This window comes from Equus quagga, chromosome 2 (assembly GCF_021613505.1).
Source record: "Equus quagga isolate Etosha38 chromosome 2, UCLA_HA_Equagga_1.0, whole genome shotgun sequence".
NCBI classification, from domain to species: Eukaryota; Metazoa; Chordata; class Mammalia; order Perissodactyla; family Equidae; genus Equus; species Equus quagga.
The window spans coordinates 18247722-18271658 of record NC_060268.1 but is presented as its reverse complement, the minus strand read 5'-3'; the positions used below and the strand labels follow the sequence as shown (position 1 = coordinate 18271658).

Below are 23937 nucleotides of genomic sequence, written 5' to 3'. Positions count from 1 at the left end.
CCTCATATATCTATAAAAACAGTAACTACTTATTGCTACAATAAACTAGTTTTAATTAATATACAACTTCATGTTTCCTTAGTAAACACTTGCTCTCATTTTCCACAAGAGCTCTATCAAACCCTCTTCGAGCTCCTCACACTTCCAAATCAGCCCCTTCCACCTCGCTCTCTCTCACATTAAGTGTACTAGTCAGATTATCAGCACTCAGTTGTGTGTGCTGGTTCCTTGAGTCCTCGTTCCAAAAGGGAAGGTGAAGAGGGCCAGGTGACCCCAGCACACACAGGGAGCTGCGTTACAGGAAAGGAACCCTGGCTCAGGAAAATGCAAATCTAAACCACAAAGAGGTACTACTTCACACACACACACACTCAGAAAATAACAAGTGTTGGCAAGAATGCAAACTGGAACCCTGATGCATTGCTGATAGGAATGTAAAATGCTGCAGCCACTGTGGAAAATGGTTTGGCAGTTCCTCAAAAAGTTAAAGACAGAGTTACCATATGACCCCACAATTCCACGCCTAGGTTTATACCCAAAAGAAGGAAAAACAGGTACTCAAACAGATACTTGTACACTCATGCTCATAGCAGTATTATTCACAATAGCCAAAAGGTAGAAACAACCCAAGTGTCCATTGATGAATATATAAACGAATTGTGGTATATACATATAATAGAACACTATTCAACCATAAAAAGGGATAATACACGCTACAACATGGATGAGCCTTTAAAACATTATGCTAAGTGAAATAAACCAGACATAAACAAATACTGTGTGATTCCACTTATATGAAATACCCAGAACAGGCAAGTTCAGAGAGACAGAAAGAAGACTGGAAGTTACCAGGGGTTAGAGGGAAGAAGGAATGGAGAGTCATTGCTTAATAGATACAGAGTTCCTCTTTGGGTCGAGGAAAAAGTTCTGGAACAAGATAGTGGTATTGGTTGCAGAACACTGCAAATGTACTTAATGCCACTAAATTGTACACTTGAAAATGATTAAAGTGGTAAATTTATGTTATGTATATTTACCATAATAAAAAGTTTTAACAAGATAAAATTATAGTGTATCCTCTCTAGTGTAATTCTTTCTAATCTACTCTCCTCGTCTTCATAGTAGAAATTGTTGAAAGGGTTGTCTTCACTTATAGCCTCCACTTGCGATCTAACTCAGCCACATACTTCAGCCCGGCCCGGGCCCCACGGTGCTCCTGAATTGCCTGCCACCAAGCACACCACCCAGCGCCTCGCTGCCAAATCCTTCCTGACATGCCCACTGACCAGCGCCTGACTGCAGAAACACCCTGTGCCCTTGGTTTCTTGAAATGACACCCTGGGTTTTCCTCCTCCCTCTCTGACTCACTCCTGCTCAGTTTTGCTTTTTTTGATTTTTGTTTGTTTTGCTTTGTTGGTTTCGTTTGGTTAAGTTTGGTTACGGGCTGTTCATCCTCTGTTAATTCTCCAGTTTTTTCCCTCAGGTTCCATTTTTTGGACCTCTTTTGGTCCCATTCCGTGGACTCTCGCTAGGCTTACCCATCCCCTTCCGAGGCTTCAGTGAAACTGGACGTGCTTTCTCGAAACCTCCCCTTCCTTTTCTGTCCTTACCTTGGTGAACTGCTCCATGGTTCACTCAGTAGTACAAGACATTATGCCATCTTTTACTTTCCCTCCCCCACAAACACACACACCCACACAAACCCACATGCAATATTCTCAAGTCTCGTTAAGCCTACCTTTTCAATAGTTCTGGAATTCATTCACTCCCTCCTATTCCCACAACCAATGTCAGTGATTGCCCCCACCATACTGCTGCCTCGTTAAGTGATGGTCCTGCCTAAAGTACATATCTCTCCATACTGTTCTCCTCTATAAAAATCTTGCACGGTTCCTCACTGCCACCAGAATCATGGTACAAGGTGGCATAGATCTTCATTACATAACCTCTTCTTTCCTATGGTGTCTCTTCTCTCCCCACTTGCAAACTCAATGTTCCAAGCACAGTAAACTACTCGCAGTTACTAAGCCATCTTCTCTGAGCCCTACAGGCAGACCACCAAACCTGGACTTGGGAGAGTGAAAAAGAAACCATCCAAACAGGACTCCAGGACAACAGGCATACAGGACTATCCCAAGAAAACTGGAAGAGAAGCTCTCTACCTCTAGGCTTCTGCACTTACCGTTCCCTCCAATTTCTCCTCCAGCCACATCACCTAATTAAGCTCCAGTTCTTATCGCCTTAAGCGCTCGCTTCTCCCATAAAGTCCTCCCTGCAGCCCCAGAACAGAAACTCTGAAATTCCAAAACTTCCTACCTTTTCCCACTGCACTCTTTATTTACCCCTTTCATAATCTTTATGCTACTTTTATTGTAATATTCTGTTTATTTATTATTCTCCCCCGCCCCACTGCAATTGACTTTAGACTCCTTGAGGACAAGACTTAACTCATTATTAACACTGTATATGCGAACCGAGCTCAGTCTCTGCCACAACAGTAAACAGTCAATAACTATTTGAATAAACAGATGCTCTGGATTATGACTTGATAATCATCAAAGCAGAGGATCTCTGTTAAGTACATATTTGGACATAGTAACTTCAGTACTTTAGTTAGCTTTTAATGATTCTGCAAATAATAATTTACTATATCCAATGTTTTCCACCAAAAATAAATAGAATAGGAAAATATAAGGACAAGCGACTTGCCACTGAACCTTAACTATTGTTTTCTTATATATTTCCATTTGATCATTAATCATGTATTATATTATAACCCTGTAAGATCCAAAGATCAATCCAGGTATTTGTTCTATAGAAACAACTATGGCTAAAAATAAATAAGCTCTAGTCTAAAAATTGTATTTTCTCTTCAATTTCTTTCTCTTTATTTTATTGCAGTAAATTACACAAATATAAAATTTACCATCTTGACCATTTTTAACAGTACAGTTCAGTAGGGTTAAGTATATACACATTGTTGTGCAACCAACTGCCAGAACGTTTTATCATACAAAACAGAAACTCTGTCCCCATTAAACAACAATCTCCCATTTCGCCCTCTCCTCAGCCCCTGGCAACTACCATTCTACTTTCTGTTTCTACAAACTAGACAACTCTAGATACCTCATATAAGTGGAATCACACAGCATTTGTCTTTCTCTGTTCTCATGGTTCATGCATGTTGTAGAATGTGTCATAATGCCTTTCCTCTTTTCTTTCTTTCTTTTCTTTTCTTTTCTTTTTTTTTTTTGGTGAGGAAGATTGGCCCTGAGCTAACGCCTGTTGCCAATCTTCCTCTTTTCGCTTGAGGAATATTGTTGCTGAGTATCATCTGTGCCAATCTTCCTCTATTTTTGTATAAGGGATGCTGCCACAGTATGGTGCCCGGAATCTAAACCTGCGAACCCCAGGTTGCTGAAGGGGAGCATGCAAACTTAACCACTACACCACCGGGCTGGCCCCAATTTCTTTCCTGTTAAGGTTGAATAATATTTCCTTGTATACATATATCATGTTTTGTTTATCCACTCATCCATCAATGGACACTTGGGTTGCTTCCACCTCTTGGCTATTGTAAAAAATGCTACTATGAACATAGTCTCTAGTTTCTTTTAATAACAGAAATACATAAATGATATCACAACCATTAAAAATAAAGAAGTAAAAGTTTACAGAAAAGAGAAGTATTTTTCCATGTATATATTTACTGCTTTTTTCTATAGATATTATTTTTAGATGAAATTTTATCTTTGTGACTCACACTTTCACTAACAGACATATGTTTAACACAATCCAAAGATGCTTGCTCTAAAAATGAATATTCATTCACCTTAACGACAAAGTAGCTCTTTTTAGATGTAGAAGGAACTTTCTTTGGGAAAACACTATTTTCCTGATTTCCAAATACATTTGAATGACATATCATAACTACTTTACTTCATGAACGAATATGTAAATGGCCACTGGTCCTTTGGGGCTGCAACTGAGATTTGCCACCTGCATTCACATAGTCCAGAGACCCCAAGACTAGGAACAAGCAAAAATGTTAAATTGAAACACGATTACGAAACTTCTGCAATCTGTCTTTACTCGCTGCTCTCAAATGCATCATTGTCAGCATCTGACCCCGTTAGGTGGCTGATAAGAGGATTTTGAAGGCCAACAGATTTTATTTTTAACTTCTCCATATGGTTGACCTTCTAGTTTCGATGAGAGCATCATCTGCAGAGATGATCATCAAATGACAACTCCTACCCCAAAATGTTTTGGGTAATTTGGTCAACTCAAAAGTGATGCTCAGTTAAAAAACAACATGCACAGAATGGTCTTCTTTTTATTTTAAACTTTGTATGTAAATACATTTTAAAAGGTCTGCAGGGCTACACACAAAAACATCAAGAGTAACTTACCAACATTAGGATTAAAGGAATTTTTTTCAAACAGTATGCAACGTTCTCCTTGCATAAGTAAGAAAACTGTAAGAGTAACTTTCGCTGGCAAGATTTTCAATCAGCTAAGTTTTTTATAATGTGAAACATATATGACAACATCTCAAATTTAAAACAATTAAAACACAGAAAGTTAATAAGACTTTATAAAAACATACAAATGTACACTGATTTAATATCAAGTCTAATATCAGCAATATCAAATCAATATAAGGCATTATGTTATTAGATTTTTTCAAAACTAAAAGAGAGACAAATTATTTTACCTGCCATGTATGGTACACAATTTTATACCCTCATGAACCTTGAAGATATAAACAATAAATATGATTTTCCACATACAAAAATTTCACATATAATATAAAATTATTCATCCACCCATTTATTCAACAAATATTTAATAGACACCCATTATGTCCCAAACACAGATGCAAAGATACATCTAACAAAAAAAGAGAAGAGAAAGGCAGTCTCGGCACATCAAGGACTTCAGTCAGGGGACAAAGACAGATACCAGCAAATTATGAGAGCTAATATAAGCAGTTCCCTGAGAGTGGACGGGAAGGGGGTGGGGGCACAGAATGGAGCAAGCACTGAACTCCTTCCTGAGAAGTCCACAAAGATGAGGAAATGAAGTCTTGAGAATGAGTAATAATTCACCTGGGGTGGAGCCCAGGGCTGGTGTAGGTAAAAGGACAAGTCTCCAGGCAGAGGGAACAGCAGAGCAAAAGCACAGAAGGCAGCAAAAACTGTTTAAGACACTTTCCTTTAGGCTCTATTCCTCAGTCCTGAGAAGATAAAATGTATCGTTTTATTTATTTCTGAGAAGAGCCTTCAATGGGCACTATTTATTATTCAAAAAGGCCAAATAGAGTAATTCTTTTAATGTTTATGATCTCCTATTCATCTGGAGGACCCCATATTTTCTGAACTAAACTGGCTCTTCATGTGGGTTCCTTTATAAATTGTCATTTAATCAGGACTTAAGAACAACATCATATATCAATTATAGGACCAAAGGTGACTTCAGATATTTCTCCAAGGCAGCTTGTAGAAATATTTATGACTAAAAAATGCCTCGTTTACTAGCAAAACTTGAGTAAGAACAGCATTTAGCAGGGTTTAAGGGGAATTTCTCATTCCCTAAGGAGAAGAATTTAAGTCAAAATACTTTTTTTCTGATACAATGGCTGGAATGTGTTTATAGAATACCTGAGCTCTGAGAAAATACTCTCCGACTTCCATACAAAAGCCCCTTCATGCAACAGCGCAGTGTGGTGGCAGGAACTTCAGAACAAGAACAACGGAAAGGAAGAGACTTGTTCCCCCTCTGACACATTCTTGCTCCTGCAAAGCTCATAGTAAGTTCTAACCACTGGCAAACACTGTTATTCATTAATATTCCAGAAATCACTGGAATTTAGGGTGTACCTGGTATGTTCAACAGTTCAAACTGCTTCTGTGCCCTGGCATTCTTTCAACACTTAGCAGTAGCTGCCCAAATTGAAAAGATATGAAACTAGAACATAAAGGATTTCTGTTATCTCTAAATGTAGATGCGTCTAGACCCAGGCAGAACATGAAAAGATTTCAGGTGAGAGTCGGCTGCAACAGCTTCTTACTCTCTCTCTTCCTCTCTCCCCCAATCAAAAGAAACAAAATCATAGTTCCACTAAATTGACGGTAAACGTCTTCATAACATAATAATCTGGGTGAAGAACCTACCAGTGTGTTCAAATGAACAAGCTTTAAAATCCTATTTGGGAGAGAGTTCCTGGAAGCATACTCAACTATGCAATGATGAAACCTACTCTGTGCCCAGCACCATCTGCTGACACCTTTCCAGCCAATTCTCTTAATATAATAAACCATACAAGCCAAGGAATGTCAGGTAGTCAGTAGGATGTACCCACACCCACTGCACACGTATACTCAATGAGATAGTCTTTAACAGATTCTACAGCTATTTTCCAACAGAACAAAAGATGGACTGAGTGATTACATTTGTTAGTTTTCCCATCAGCCACATTTAATTTATCACAGAATTAATCATCCAGATTGGTATGTGATGGTAAAGAAAAAACACGAATTGTAGTTGTTCTCCCTCCTTTGATGACAGGTACTGTCATTTTAACACGAATGATTGACATTCAACATCAAGCAGTTTTCTCAAAAGGAACTTGTGCACCTCTCAATGGCACATCTGGTAGCTGCAGATGGTGTGGATTAGCATAATTTTCCCAGCAATGATGCGCCAAAAGCATAACGCAAAATTAAGACTTATGCCTGATGTCAATTCTTTGTTTCTTGCCAATGTTAATACAAAATCTTCTAGAGATGGTTCAGTGCTTACTATCAGCTCAAGTTACAGGAAAGAACACAGAAAGCAATCCTGATTGCCCTGGGGGTGGACAGGAATTAACTTTCACGGCAGCCTACTGCCACTACGGCTCTCCCTTCCTCTTGCACAAAGGAGGTCAAGTCTCCCACTAGGGGTGGGACAGGTACATGATGGGTAGTCAACACAACGCATGCCCTCTATAATGCATGAAGATTTGATCTGCAGTATATCTGTGTGTATTTAATATGTCCATATTACTGATGCATTAGGAACAATATTTTTAAATAACTATTAAATAAGCTATCTGTTCTGTGAGGACAAGAATACTACGGAAAAATTGAGCACCTAATCTATAGAAGGAACAGCACTAGGCTCCTTGACAGACAAAAAAATAATATAACATATAAAGTCTTTCCTCAAAGACTTTAAAATCAAGAAGCAAGAAAAGCTCGTTATTAATATAATGTAATATGTCATAGTGACATGAGTCCCATTCAATAAGACTTGAGGCAATGTATAAATGCCATGAGTGGAAAAATGTAACGCAAAAAAGTTGTAGAAAGACGTGCCAACTTTTACATGGAATAGGCTAGAAAGGCCTCCCATGAAGGGAGACACCATATGCTCAAGACCCGGAGTACCACTGGTTGTATTTCACTAAGCAAACACATTCAAGAGAAGATGAACATTTTCAGACCTCAATGGTTTAATTCAAGGTTGACAGAACAACCAATCACAAGTGGCAGTTGACGAAACCTGTAACATCCATATGGACCAACAGGGTTGACACAGGTGAGTAATGGGAATAAAACTCCAAATAGCAAAGAAACAGAAAAAAAGGAGGGGAATGATGGAAAGAACATGTCCACCACACAAATCAGAAATTCAGTTCCTAGGTAAGATATCATTTATTATTATTGCAATACTCAGTTATTTTTAGCTCACCTAGTTCCAAAATTCCTAGTATTTATTGATGTAAGCTCAACCCTGTCTCTAAAATGATTTTCTAAGAAAGAGTTTACACAAAAAGCATACAACCCGTAAGGTGAAAATAACTTGGTGAGTAAAGCTGGGCAAAGCCAGTACTTTATTATACAAGTCGTGATAGTGACCTAAACCTTTGAAACATCCATCTTCTCTCCCCTCCTGAGTCGTGCTCCTGATGCGTGCACACACCCCACAAGGGTTCCATGCTTGGGCTCTCCTCAGACCACGAGTACTAAAATTAGCAGCATTTAGTCCTCTAGTCCTTAAGCTTTTGAGACTATTTCTTAAACTCATTTTAATTTTAATGCAATTTAAAAGTACAAACACCGCTAGCCTAATATGATTGCAATTATGATTTTAAAGGCAATTATGTTTTGGATCTAAATTATAAAGACTATTCCCAAGCCAAAATTTTGATTAAGATGTGTAGTTGCAATGATCTCTCCCAGTGCTTCTTCAAATAATATACTAATACCTATGAGTATTAGGGATAAAACAAAGTTTCCATTTACATGAAAAGAGTCTATATGAGACAACAGTTAACATCATTACTTAATAACGAAGCACTAGGAGTATTCTTCCAGAAATACTGTTGTTCACATTTTAAACTTTGGTTTCTGAAGTTTTGACCAATGGCATGGGCATTAAAAAAAGGAACAAAAGAGTTATGTATTGAAAATGAAGTGACAGTATCATTATTTGGAGTATAATTGCACATCTAAATAGAAGCAACCAAAAAACTACTACATAAGTGATTATTTTCTTCTTCTCAAAAAAGAAGATAGATAAAAGAATACAATTCTTTATATCTCCCTACTAATTATTAACTAAGTGATCATAAAAAATTACTTCATCCCAATTTCCTCATCTGCAAATATAGGCAAAAGCATCTAATATATATTATGTTATTTTCTTCAAGGAAAAAAAGTTGTTGGGAAAATCAGACTAGAAGTCAACATATCTAAGAGGTTTTAGTTACGAACAAATTCAAGTAAATCAAAGAATGATTTTCAAAGTGGGAAAAGATGTTATTTAAAAGCCATAGGCCACTAAATGCTCATTCCACCCTATACAAATGCTTTCTCAGCATTTAGAACATAACGCAGTGAGGGATGCTGTAAAATGGGTTCTTCTCCAGCCTGCTCTAAAAATCCCTCAAAGGTCGTTTAAATCATCCAACAAGAGCTTACAGAGCATATGTTCTATGCCAGACACTCTTCTAGGCTCTGCAGATACAGAAGTGAGCAGAGTCCAATAGAGGAGACAGACAACAATTAGACAATCACACCAATAAATCTGAAATCACACTGTGGTCAAACAATTATGTGATAAGTGCAACTAAAAAAAATAAAAAGAGGTACACAGGAAAGGTCAAAGGTCTATGCTACTCTAACATAAAATAACTAAGATCATTTCTCTATAAAAACTGCTCACTTTGGAGATGAAACAATATGACATAGTCATATCCCCCAAATTATCAGAAGTGCAAAAGTGTACCCTAGGTTGCAAACTGAGAATATTGGCAATGATAGCTGGCAAAACTCTAGGTATTTAGGGAATTCCAGTATGAATGGGTCAACCACCAAGATGCTCACAGATGTACTTCAACCCTGTCCATTCTTGTTGACTCTTCAAAAAGGAAACTTTTGGACAAATTTTAGCCCTGAAAAATACAGGACATCACTTAAACTAAAAATCTCTCCTTGGTAATTCTCTTAACAAGGTTCTCAGTTTGTGTGATTTTTTATTACACATACAAACTTCTTCCATCCCTAGATGATTATATTACTGATATTGCCATAGGAGTCTTTTAAGACTTTTGCCAATATTTCATCAAATGCAGTTCACAGCAGACACCATTCCATTCCCCTAAAGAGAAAGCAAAGAGCTGCTAATTTCTGACAAGCTCAGATATTTCAAGTGTTTTATTTTTTCTCACTGTTGAGAACTTTTATTAATTCTCCTAATGTGTTATAAGTAAAAGAATAAATCTCTGGATGGCATATTTGGAAAGTGAGAACTCAATCACCTAAACTCTCTCGACTCAATTCCTGCCCACAACTCTCTAAATTGTTTACTCTTGAGCGAGAGCTCAGTTCTTCATCTATAAAGCAAGTAAGCAGGGAGGATTAACAAACGTGGCCCAGTACCAGACATAAAAATGCTATCCAAAAATAAATACAATATGTGTGTGTATGGATGTAGACAGATGTTAGATGATAGACAGATAGGTAGATAGATAGAGAGAGAGACAGGTAGACAGACAGATGGATGAGAAAACTCCTGACAGTGTAGAGAAAGAAGGTGAGTTAGGCAAAAACTCTAGAAAATTCAGATATACCTTAAGGACCATCATAGGACTGAAACTGACTTGTCTCTTTTTTTCCCCCCAAAAAGATGATCCAAGATAAAATATTCCAAGTACCTTTCAAGGAAAGGAAACCTTCCAATACAATAACTCTTTCAAGAGAAGACACTGTCTAAACAGCCTATGAATGGATGAGAGTGCAAACATTGAAACCAACTATAAAGATTCCTGCCTGCTGTTTGGCACCGCATACTCTGAGAAACAAAGATGCGTAATTTTTTATGAAACTGAGTCACTGTTGTGAAATTAGATGCTTTATATGACTGAAAATTATATCCATCACCCCGGTCCCAGTTTCCTGTGATAAGTTGTATCTGTATTTCACACAAAGTATACTTGATATTAAATATCAAGAAAGAAACCCTACCAAAAACATTAACCAAATATTTAACAAGTGCCTGTAGTCTCCTAGGCACTGTTCTAGACACTGGGGACTTATCAAGGAAGAAACACACCAATGCACACACCTCCTATCACAGGGCACACACATGGCAAATGGACGCTAGCAGGACGCCCAAAAGACAGCAGGTAATACACTGCAAATGTAAAATGAGTGGGCAGAAAAACTCCTCTAGAGGAGCATAAGGGTGACTGGTGTGGCAGAGGAACAGGGTGCTCAGAGATTCCAGAGATGTCAACAACAGTCTGGTTAGACAATAATCAGAAACGGAGTGGTTCTTTTTCATGTAAAGCAGTGCCACCATGGATAGCAACAGCCTCTACCCAACTCAGCAGCACAAACCAAAAATTACAAGTGAAGTGTTTGGTTAGACACCTGTTTCCCTCCCCCACTTCCTTGTGTGGTCTCTCTCTCAAGCTCTCGCGCACTCTCTCTCTCTCTCGCTCTCACTCTCTCTCATGCACGTGCACACGTGCTCTTATCCATCATCTAACACCATCGTCGCAACACCTCCACCTTCTCCATCTTCACATACACAAAGAAGCCTCTGCCTTCAACTTCTATTCCGACACTGAGCTCTTCCAAAAGGCTTTCCTGACGCTCTCATTGAATAGGACCTCGCCCTCCTTAGACTCTCCAGGCATGGTTTCTCACAATCCACCTCTACTACTGGATGGTAAATGATTAGTTTGGTTTTTCTTAATCCCCACCTAGATTGTTTTGTTTGCTATATACGTGGTAAACTTTTTTTTTTTTAGGTGGTATGAATGCTTAATTCTTTCCCCCTAATTAGCAATTTTCTAATAAAGGGTTCATGGAAATCATCTTAACTTTGGCTGGTGGGAGCCCCCCTTTCAGCCTGTTGGTGTGTCCCTTTGACATAACCCGGTCTTTAAAAACGTCTTTGCTTTGCTTTTTAAATTGAGGTATAATTATATTATATTAGCTTCAGGTGGACAATGTAATGATTCAATACTTGTATATACTGCAAAACGATCACGGCAGTAAGTCCAGTTCACATCCCTCACCAAACATAGTTCCAAAAGAATCTTTTTTCCTGTGATGAGAACTTTCAAGATCCACTCTTCTAGCTACTTTCAAATATGCAATACAGCATTAATAACTATTGTCACTATTCTGTACATTGCATCGCCATGACATTCATTTTGTAACTAGACATTTGTACTTTTTGACCCCCTTCATCCATTTCACCCACGCCCCCACCCCAGCCCCCAGGCAACCACTAATCTGTTCTCTTTATCTAAGAGCTTGGTCCTCCAAAAGGACTCAGGTACCTTACCCCACTTCAGCCCTTACAGAAAATATGCATTGCCTGAAAAGTAGAAGGTACTCCTAAGAGGAAGGAATTAATTTCAGAAACAGAGTTTACACACAGCTAGCTATTTACAAACCCATACATACATAAACAGACCAAAATCTAATCTAAATTTATTTTTTATAAAACATTCCAAAGGACTTCCTATTCACTTCTTAAAATTTCTAAAAGACTTTCATCAAAAGTTTTAAGGCCCACTGATGCTGACAAACAAGTCACTTTACTCACTGCCTTGGTATTAACAGTAATAACTTCACTTTGGCATAAATTAAGAATTATTTAGTTTCACCAAATTGCACGTTCTTTCAATATACGGGGGATGTTATTCCACACGCTTCTTACAGATCACACCTTCTCCAGATGTTCTTTCCGCATGCAGTTCTTCAGCACCATAATTTCCTTCATTTCAACACGCACATCTACACACACAACCACTCTTTCTCTCATTCAAAAACACACCAACGTATTGAGTGCAACACCTTGATAAGTACACACTAGATACCCGCTAAACAATTGTTCATTGGGTTTTCTCTTTTCATTTAAAGACTAAAGTTTTCCAAACATCTTATCCAAGTTTTCAAAATACCTTAAACTATTGAGGAAGCTTCTCTTTCTAGCAAGAACAAACTTCTGCGCCTTCTTCTACTAAATATGGAATCATTTCTGACCATCCATACAAAAAAAATGACAAAAGAGTATCAGGCATCATCTCTTTTGGGAGTTTATTTTGCAGCGTCCGTGCTGACAGACCTCCGCAATCAAAGCCTTATACAAATTACCTCCCGTTGCAGTGCAAAGAATGACTCAGCACTACAAAGTCTATTCCGTATAGGCCCTGACCTCCTATCACATGTTAACTCATGGAAAAGGCAGACGCTGAAGGCTGAGTCATCTTCTCAGGTAGGCGCTGGCTTTGGTGTGCTGAACCATGGCACTTTAGAAATGGACCCATTCCAGAGAGCACATCAAGTGTTACACAGTGCCCAGCTGGCACTCTAAAAGTGATTATTATTGGAATTGATAATAATAAATATGAATAGCCATTCATTGGAAGGGAGGTCACTAAAATTCTAGGTGGCTTCATTCATTGCTTACAAATAAGAATCTGTCAACATTTCCATCAAACATATCTATTTCTAGAATGTTACAGCCACAAACTTATTTTGGAATAGAAGCACCATTAAAAATGTTCATCAAAGACTATTTCTTCATGAAGTTAAAAATAATTCCATTCAGCTCTATGAATTTGAAATACTTAGAATACCATACGTATTTCAATAACATATCTGTTTACTTGCTTCTGAAATGGCTACTGAGGGAGCTCTCAGGGCACAATTCAAACTTTTTAAAATGAATCAATGAGGTAAAACTGAGTGGTAATACTGTTGAGAGATTAGTAGATTTTTCATTTCCTAGTAGAAATAGTAGAAAATAAGTAGTTTCATAACAATAAAAATGAAGAAGATCAGATTTCAAAATATTTAAAGCATGTAACAGAGTAGTTTATTACTGGCAAAACCCAATTGTCTTGTGCAAAAGTTATACTTTATTGAGGGTGTTAATAATCAAGGTTATTCTTTTTTAAAATAATTGAATTTTTTATTTTTAAAATAGCTAGAATTATTTATAATATAGTTTTTCTAGTTTTGTTTTTCAAATCTTGTTGTCATTCTTTTTGTCTTCACCCACATGTTTAGTGCCAAAGCGTTCCCTCCTTCATTTCCACTTGTTAAATATAGCTTTGTTCTTAAAGTTAGAAAAAAAGTCAGTAATTCCAGTTACAAACATTCTAAGTATATGTAATGAAAAAAATTATATACTCTTGCAACTTCTAAACCAAAAGATGAGACCTGCCTGGTTGACATTATTTTCTTTAGCATGTGGTTCTTAGGGTTTGCCACAGTATTACTGGCTTCATGAGCATCAGTTTCAGCACAGGAGAGACTGCACAGACACCTGGGTCTCATCCCAGTTCCAGCTGTGATTCTGAGTTCTAGCTCTGCTCTAGGTCTCACTCTACACTAATACATTAAAACTTCCTTCCTAATTATGGAAAACCACCTGCGACGCCATCTTCCCTTTCTGAATGCATTCACTGGGCAGTGAGTGAGTGAGGGCTCTGTACACACCAAGTACTGCTTCTGAAGCAGAGATTTAAAAGATAGATAAAAACTGTCCCATCTTTGACCTCAGGAAGCCTGAAATCTAGCACAGAAGAGAAATATTATGCAAATAGTTACATGAATATTTATGTACAGTCATGCCACCTGCTCCAAAGGAAAAATTTAGTGAAGAATGCAAAGACATAACCAAGGAAGGTCTGTCTGAGGGAGTGACATTAAAGCTGAGACATCCAGGAAGAGCAAGGGTGAGACAAGTGAAAGGGGAAGAGAAGTGGAGGAAAAGCGGTCCCGTTGGAAGGAAGGAGAGGTATGAACCCACGGGGGAGGAGGGACTTGGGGTCTTTAAGGAAATGAAAGTCAACCATCAGAGCCAGAGATCGGGAAAGAGGAGAGAGGAGTCTCCTGGGTGCATCAGTCAGATCACTCAGGGCCTTCCTTGCAGACAATGGCCCATGTCGTGGATTGTGGACTTCATCCCAGGTGCAGGGCAGAAGGATGCCATCCTCAATGGGAAACTAGAAGACAAAGGAGTTCCGGTGATGAAGTCTGTACCTCCTGGGGTACAGAGCAGGGCAGAGAATGAACAGAGGCTTGTGGAGAACAATTTGGTCACAGAAGGGGTTTACAAGGGTGTGATTTGATGAGACTCGCATTTGTACAAAACTCTCCACCTGCTTAGCAGAGAATGGATGAGGATATTTGCCATACAAACAAAACGATGATGTCCAGGACAACAGGGTGAACAGTGGAGATGGACAGAAGTAAACAGATTTACCATTCGAAAACACAGTGGACGAGCACTTGGTCTTTATAAAGAGAGGGATGAGAGAGAGGGTGGCGCTGAGAACGACTCCTCAATTTCTGAAATGAACAAGGGTAGCACTGCATCACCCCCTGGATCGTGTGCCATCTATGTACTGTCAGAGGAAGCACAAAACCAGCCTTTACTGAGCTTGACACTTGATTTCTTCACCAGGGCATCGGTGAAAGCAGTCTCAAACTAAGATGTCCCATTTAATTTTTAGACATAGGATGTTAAAGTGTGCACATTCAAATATCAGTATATATCTAAATTGCAAGCCCTGAAGAAAAACTTTGAGAACAGGATAGCCTCTAGCTCAACACCACGTTTAGAAAAATAAACCTAACTGCCTTTACACTGTGCTTCAGAGATTACTCTCACCACCTGGACTGCTCCCTCTCATCCAAGCCAGGGTCATCCCTCTCCTGAATTCATATAATTTACTATTTATTATGCTTCTGTTTCACTGTTCATCTCTACCCACTAAAATGGAAGCTCCGAGGGAGCAAGGATTTTGTCGGTTTTGTTTACTGACGGACTCATGTGCCTGGAATAGTGCCTCATCTGAAGCAGGTGCTCAGTAGACATCTGTGGAACAAAGGAAGGAAGGAAGGACAAAGTATCACCTGATGGAATCATGTTCCAAACCTGGTAAAGTAATATGGGAACAATTATCTCCATTTCATTGATGAGAAAACAGAACCTATAAGAATTTAAATGCTTTTCCTATGTACCAAGCCAGAACTTAAATCTAAATTTCCTGTCTCCTAAGTTCAGTAAATGCATTTTTCATTAATGCTTCCCAGCCATCAGGTTTTTTAAAGCTTCCGCATGTGCATGCACACACACACACACGAACATTCCCCATCAAGACTGTTAGCCTAACCATGGTTTGCTTTTCCCTGAAATACAAGTAGTGTTTGCTTAGGTGACAGGAGAGGGAGTGGACATCAGTGGTTTTCTCTCCCTGATAATCAGGAAAATAAGAAGCTAGGACTTATTTCTGCCTCCATCAGCAAAATCTTAAGATATGGTTACAAAGCTGGGCAAATACAACACAAAACAAATAAGATACATGGCAACTGAGCAAAAAGACATTACATTATGGTGGCTAGGTCTTCGTTACACAAAATGGTCTAAAAAGGTGGGCTTCAAGACGTTCCAATTCATCACATGAATTAAATACAAAAATCAGGAAGAGGGCAGGAACCTCCTTGGCTTCTGTCACCACAGCTAACATGCGAATGTGTCTTCTTGTAAGAGCTTTGGAAGAAAACAAACCAAATAACTCTTATGTTTAGCAGAAGAGCAGGTTGGGGGGAGGCACGGAAGGGAGGGTAGTAGAAGGGGCTATAGACACAAAGTATGAAAGAAAATAATGACGTTCATGAATAATGTAAATTCCTTAAATATTTTCTTCTTCTTGTGGTTGCTGAGGAAGATTTGCCCTGAGCTAACATCCACACCAATCTTCTTCTATTTTTTAGTATGTGGGTCGCCAGCACAGCATGGCCACTAACAGAGCAGTATGGGTCCACATCCAAGAACCAAACCTGGGCCACCAAGGTGGAGCGCGCTGAACTCAACCATTAAGCCACCAGGGCAGGCCCTATATTTTTCTTTTTAAAAGCAAAAAATTGCTTTCTTGTATTTCTCTAATTGTAAAAATTCGTAACTTTATCATATTTTATTTAAAATAATATACAGGGGCCAGCCTGGTGGCCCAGCAGTTAAGTTCATGCCCTCCACTTCAGCAGCCCAGGGTTCACGGGTTCGGATCCCAGGCACAGACCTATGTCACTCATCAAGCCACGCTGTGGTGGTGTCCCACATACAAAGGAGAGGAAGACAGGAACAGATGCTAGCTCAGCAACAACCTTCCTCAAGCAAAGAGGGGAAGATTAGCAACAGATTTTAGCTGAGGGCCAATTTTCCTCATCTGAATAAATAAATAAAAATAACACACAACAAAAGTGAAAACACCTATAATCCCATCAGGCAGAGAAAACCATTTATCCTTTTAGATGATCAGAGTATCTTTCTAGACTTCCATGTATATATACAAATTTTTAATTGGCTCATTTTATATATGTTTTATAAACCTTTTTCACTTAACCATGTATCCCAGACATCTTTCATGTGAATAAAAATATGGTTCTACGTCTACACTTTCATGTCTGCATAATTCTTCATTATGTGGCTATAACACCACTCATTTACCTATTTCCTTATTGTGAGAGACTGGAGTTGTCTGCAGTTCTTTTTGTTTCACAAACAACTGTGCACATACGGTTGCACACATGTGAGATTTTCATTTTAAGAAATTAAAGAAATGGAATTGCTAGATCAAAGAGCAAGAATACTTCTATGTCTTTTAATATATATTCCCAGAGGATTCTCCAGAAAGTGATTCCAAGTTTACACTCACATCAATGACACACGAGAAGAGTCATTTCCCCACACCAAGTATTATCATTTTCATCTTCACCAATTTAATAGGTGAAAACTAGTCTCTCAAAGATGTTTTATGTGCATTTTTATTAAAAAATTTCACATCTTATTAGCACAATATTTTTTTTATAATGACCTGTTTCTATCCCCCAAATCTACAGCAGTAGCCTCACTGGGAGTGGGTCCTAGGACTCTGGGGTTTTTTTTTTTCTTTTTTGGTGAGGAAGATTCTCCCTGAGCTAACATCCATACCAATCCTCCTCTTTTTTGGCTTGAGAAAGATCCGTCCTGAGCTAACATCTGTGCCAATCCTCCTCTATTTAGAGTGCGGGACACCTCCACAGCATGGCTGATGAGGGGAGTAGGTCCATGCCAGGTATCCGAAACCATGAACCCAGACCACTGAAGCAGAGCACATAGAACTTTAACCATTCAGCCAGGCAGCCAGCCCCAGGACTCTATTCTTAATGCTCAGCAGATGATTCCCACGAGTGCTCAGATCTGAGAATCACTAGCCTGTATATTAAATGTTTATAGTGCTGAACAGCTTACAAAAGGTTTGGCTTCCTTTGTCTCAATGGATCTATCCAATAAGCAGGTGGAGCAGGAAGATGAAGAGATAATCCCAAAAATCTAAAAAAGAAACAAGCTCAGAGAGGCTTAGGAACTTGCCCAAGATCACAAAGCTAACAAAAGAAAGAACTCTTCATAATGCTACAGAACAGAGATAAGACATTCCCCAATTTCAGAAATCTTAAAACTGTGCATCTTAAGTGGGAGAGTAGTAAACTGTGACTCCAGCACCCATATTTAAACTTAGGGTTAAATCTCACCACGTAGGGAAGCAACGGATAACATTTTTATGTTTCAAACTGATATTTTTAAAAAGGAATTAAAAAGAAACACCCTTATAGAGAAAACAAAGAGGAAGTCTGCGCTGGGGAGGAAGGGCGGTCCAAAGGCCCCTCTACCTCTCCACATGGAGGGAACCTCACAAACAGCTATAACGGAGCCGGCTCATCTGGAAAAGGGGAGTGCTTTCCACGACCAGATGGCAAATGCCACCCTTCAGGCAACGCTGTGCACTCCAGGGCGATGACCTCTCGTGGGGAACCAGGATCCAGGGAGAAAACGATGCTTTGGAGCAAACAGATCTTTGCCGTTTACTAACTGTGCGGCCTTGTTATGAAATTCTTTGTGTCACAGTGCCCTAATCTGTAAAACAAGAACAATTCCAACTTCACAACATTTTTCTGAAGATAAAAAGAAAAAAGGAAAGAAAATAGGTAAAGTGCTGTGTGTATCTGGTAGGTGCCTAGTTTATTCTGTTTTTTTTCTCAAGATAAGATAAGGAATTAGAGTTGCATTGCTGAAAGACTGACTTACTAACTTGGCAGAAACTGACTGCGGCTGTGTGATCTCATAGTATTCTGACAGCTTACCTAACTGTTGGGTGCACAATAGTTGTCGTAAGCCATAGCAAAATAGGACCCACCAAAAAGTCTACTGAACAATCCAGGGAAAGCTGGGGTATTGCTGAAGAGGCTGTGATGTATAGTTACCAGAAAAAAAAAGACCTTTGCAATACTCAAAATATCATCTGAATATAAGTTTGATTTGGAGGGCATTTAGCAAAAATAGAAAACTTATAACACTTTCCTTTCTTTTCTTTTTTTTTTTTTTTGAGGAAGATTAGCCCTGAGCTAACTGCTGCCCATCCTCCCCTTTTTGCTGAGGAAGACTGGCCCTGAGCTAACATCCATGCCCATCTTCCTCTACTTTATACGTGGGACGCCTACCACAGCATGGCTTGCCAAACAGTGCCATGTCCGCACCTAGGATCCGAACCAGCGATCCCCGGGCCACCAAAGTGGAACATGCACACTTAACCACTGCACCACCAGGCCAGCCCCAATACTTTCCTTTCTTGAAGAGATGACTTAAATATTAAAGTAATGGAGGGGCTGGCCTGGTGGTGCAGTGGTTAAGTTCTTGTGTTCCGCTTCAGTGGCCCAGGGTTCATGGGTTTGGATCCTGGGCGTGGACCTGCACACCACTCATCAAGCCATGCTGTGGTGGTGTCCCACATACAAAATAGAGGAAGACTGGCATGGACGTTAGCTCAGGGACAATCTTCCTCAAGCAAAAAAAGAGGAAGACTGGCAACAGATATTAGCTCAGGGCAAATCTTCCTCACCAAAAGAAATGAATAAATAAAGTAATGGAACATACATTGATCACATATCACCAAAGACAGACATACAATACTTTAAAATCTGGGGAAAAAATTAAGTGTTTTTGAATAATTTGATAAGTTCTTTTGTTCAGGAGTACTCAATGATTTTTGGTAAAAGATAAATTCTGAATACTAATGTTCAAGAAATAGTAGTTAACATTTTCTTATATACTGAGGAACATTTTCAAAAATAATCTTGCATACCATATAGAGCTACCTATGTTTCTTGAAACATAAAGGAAAATGTGATATGTCATACACTACATTATCCCTTTAAATTTTAAACAAGATAAAAATTAAAATGAATTTATCCTAAAACTACTAATTGTTTCTAATTTCACAAATTTAAAAATTAGTTTTTTCTTATTCACCGTGTTTTCAAAATCAGTAGTATATCCAATTTTTCAGTTCTGGATTTTGCAGCTCTCTATTTTTGTGTATTTTTGTACATTAAGATGAGACAGTCAAGGACTCTCTGTATAATGTTTATGCAGGTCATTAAAGATAATAATAATCTAAGCTTGAAATAGCAAGAGAAGCTACTTCTTTTTTAAAAAGACTCAAAATATTCTGCTACATTTTAGCTAATGTGCCTAAGGAAGCCACGGAGTGGTCGTGAGCTCCTCAGCGAGGGGTGTGGTCTGTTTCTTCTCTTCTTAGATCAACAGGTCTACGTGTGCCTAGGGCAATAAAGATACATTTCAAAATGCTTACTGAATAAATGAATCCCACATTATCCAAACACTGGTGCTTCTGATGGATAAGTGTAAACATATCACATTTCACCACTTCCCTTGGCTAGTAGACTTCTTAAGACAAAGCACATGATCAGTTCATCCCTACCCTTATATCTTTCATTCTAACTAGATGGATAATTCTGACCAAAACAGAAGCCACCGTTACCACTGTTCACATTGGTTTTGTTTGAGCTGGCCGAGAATCTGACGAAGCAGGCTCCAAGCCAGTCCAAATGATTCCATCAGTTGTGTCCACAGATACAAACTGCCGGAGCCCTCCCTTGCTACTCGGCACAGACATTTTTAAATATTTCTTCTAAAACACAAAGAAAGTGAGATAGAGTTTAAAGAACAAACCAATACTACAGACTCTTTTCTGAGTGCTATTTTAGAAGACAGAAGGCAGAGAATTTCTTTGTGGGCTGGCAAATTCTAATACTCATCCAGAACGTTGATTTACCATATCTTGATCACTGGAGGGTTCTGAAGTTTAATTGATTAATATTTATGAAATGCTCGAAGTGCAAATTCTCATACTTATGATGCAAACATGAAAATATTTATATCAAGGTTAGCACTTGCTATTTTGAATTCAATCCACAATTCACTAAGAATCAATACAAGCACACACCAGTGGAACACAATTTACATCAAAGAAATACAGTATTTTCATAACACTGAGTTTAGATTCATTTGTAAATAAAATTTAAACATTTCTTCATGAGACTTACTATCATAGAAATTAATTTGCCAGGTTGCAAACCTTGTCAAAAAATTGTAGAATTAATTTCTTTTTCTTTTTTTTTTTGAGGAAGATTAGCCCTGAGCTAACTACTGCCAGTCCTCCTCTTTTTGCTGAGGAAGCCTGGCCTTGAGCTAACATCGTGCCCATCTTCCTCTACTTTATACGTGGGACGCCTACCACAGCATGGCGTGCCAAGCGGTGCCATGTCCGCACCCGGGATCCGAACTGGCAAGCCCCGGGCCACCGAGAAGCGGAATGTGCGAACTTAACCGCTGCGCCACTGGGCCGGCCCCTAGAATTAATTTCTTTTATACAATACACCCTTAAACATGGAGAGGTTGAACATGTTAAGTAAGAATTTACCATTTTGGATTTTGCCCAGACAGGCCTGAAATCATGACCTTAATGAGGCTATGAACGAGTCTGTCATAGCTAGCATGGACTGACTGCTTAGTATGTGCAAAGCACTGTGTGTTCTATGGATGGCATTAACCCACATGATAATCTTGTAAAATAGCTATTAGGATGCATAGACACTTATTATCCCCATTTTACAGCAAAGGCAATTGAGATCATAAGTGAATTCCCAAGTTTACTCAGAAAGCAAGTAGCAGAAACAGGATTCAACCCAGACTTGTCCTCTTAACTATTCCCTTATAGAGTTCATAATGAGAGCCAGTGTTAATAAAAACCCTTGGCTTTGCAAAGGGAAAAAGAAAAATCTTCATAATAACCCAACTACAAAGCAATTTTAAAGGTAAAGCATAAAAAGTTTATGAATTCTATGAGTTTTCAACTCCAAATTTATTATTTAGTCAACTTCCATTTGCATCTGATCAATAGTAACATGAAAATGTCGATCTATTTCACTCAATAATATTACCTTCTAATTATAACATCACTGGGCCCTTTTCAAAAATACTCATTCAAGTCATTTTTCTTTTGATCCTTGCAACAACAATGCCTGGTGGTAGGAACCACAGGCATTGCTATCCTTGTTAGATGAGACATTGTAAAGACGTGGAAACTCAGGATTCAGAAGTTAGTCAAGGATCCCAAAGCTATTTGAGTTCCTATCTCCAGTGCTTAGAACAGAGGTTGACACAGAGTAAGTATTGGATGTACATCTCTATAAAACCACAACCTGGGTCTTCTACTCATAAGCCATTATTCTCTTTCCACACTGTCACATTGTCACTCTCCCCCTGGGGCTCAAAGCACGGCTTGGAGCAAGATGCACTGGAATTATGATTTATTGCTTTTCACGGCGAGAAACCCATTCAAAACAGCACTGTGTTTACTGGAAGAAAAGGGTAAAATTATTTTTATCAATAATGTGGCTTATCAAAAGACTACAGTGTCTTCTGAAAGTGAAGCCAACACAGTAAAGCTAAAGCATCAAACTAGCAGTTATTGAGCTGAAGTTATCACTTCCTTTAGACGACATTTTTGAGGATGGATCACTAGATTTTAGAGTTTTTTCTCAGCCCACAGAGGAGAGATTGAAAATTTCTCCCCTACATGGATGTTCCGAGGATTGAACGAGATACTGTTCTGAATGTGCTCAGCATAGAGCCCTGCTCCACAAAGGCTGAATTAGTCATTTCAACTAAGTCTAATTCAAAATAACAAAAGAAAACCTGTACCCACAGATCAAGGCCACGTGGCCCTGGCTCTAACCACAATTTTTATCAGTGGTTCATTATTTAGATTCAATTTTTAAAAGTGTGCGCATCTTTTCCTCATTACGTATACATATTGTAAGAAATTCAGTAGTAAAAAGGAAAAAAAAAAATCTGTCTTACCCCAAACCAGAGACAACCATATTAGGATATTTGTTAACTTGTTTGTTTTGTCTTAACTGAAAAAGGAAAAAGAAAAACAAGGGTGAGGGTAGGAATAGACTTTAAAATCTGTGCCATCATGTCCTACACATAATGTCCTACAAGGACATACATAACGTCTTTGGGCCCCAAATTGAGTTGTAACCTGTAGCGCAGTCCACATAAGATGGAAAAATGTCAATGTCACACTTTGCACTGTCAAGAGATGAAAAGTAAAGAAATGGCTCAGGAGGGGAGCAGCTGTTCTTGGAATTAAAATTTGAAAGGAAATGTTTCTAGGGGGTCCTCACAAAGAAGTCTGCACAGATAATGAACAAGGTATCAGGCTTTACCTTCAACCTGAGTGTGACAGGACCAGACAGTCTAACCAACTCAGACACTGGCTAATGGCATCACCACAATAATTCTGCATTTCACTAACGCAACGTGCTTTGATCCATAATTCTTTAATATAACTTAATTCAAGAGTGTACTTTGAAAGATCTGAGAGAGTGGGCGGACTGTTTGTCCCTCCAAAAGTTCTTCTTGAAGGCCATCGCTCTCACACAAGATACTACTGAGGAGCAAGCATGAGTATGATGCCTGGAGTATAGTTTTTCTTTGTTGCCAGTTGATCAGAGAACTACATATCCTAACAGACACTAAAGCTACAATGTAGGAGCCTTACGAGAGTACCTACACAGAAGGCATCTCTCCTCAGACAGAGTATTATTGCAACACCAGGGTTCTCCCCAAAACTCATTCTGAAGACTCCCCGGACTCTGGCTTAAAAATAAATCTTAATATTTAGCTTCAAGATAATCCAGGGAGAAGAAGATGAGGGGTGATGATGGGGAAGAAGAAATTAATTATTAGTGAAACAAGACTGATTATATTTGATAATTATTGAAGCTGGGGGACGGGTATATGGAGTCCATGATTAAAAAGTGAAAATAAAAATGTAATAAAGTATCCAAAGAAAGCCTAACATTGTACAGCACTAGTCTTAATGTACTCATTAGATAAACTATTTGTGAGGACACCAAAAAACTTGAAATAAATACACATATACATTTTACATATAATTATATGCTTTTACAAATACATATATATTTTACATATATATTTTTTATATAT

At 38.6% G+C, this 23937-nt stretch overlaps 1 protein-coding gene across 1 annotated transcript in view; it reads right to left on the bottom strand.

Annotated features, from left to right (window-relative positions):
- The window catches only part of PRKD1 (protein kinase D1), a 288114-nt gene that overhangs the window by 245284 nt on the left and 18893 nt on the right, over positions 1–23937 (bottom strand). The window lies entirely within an intron of this gene.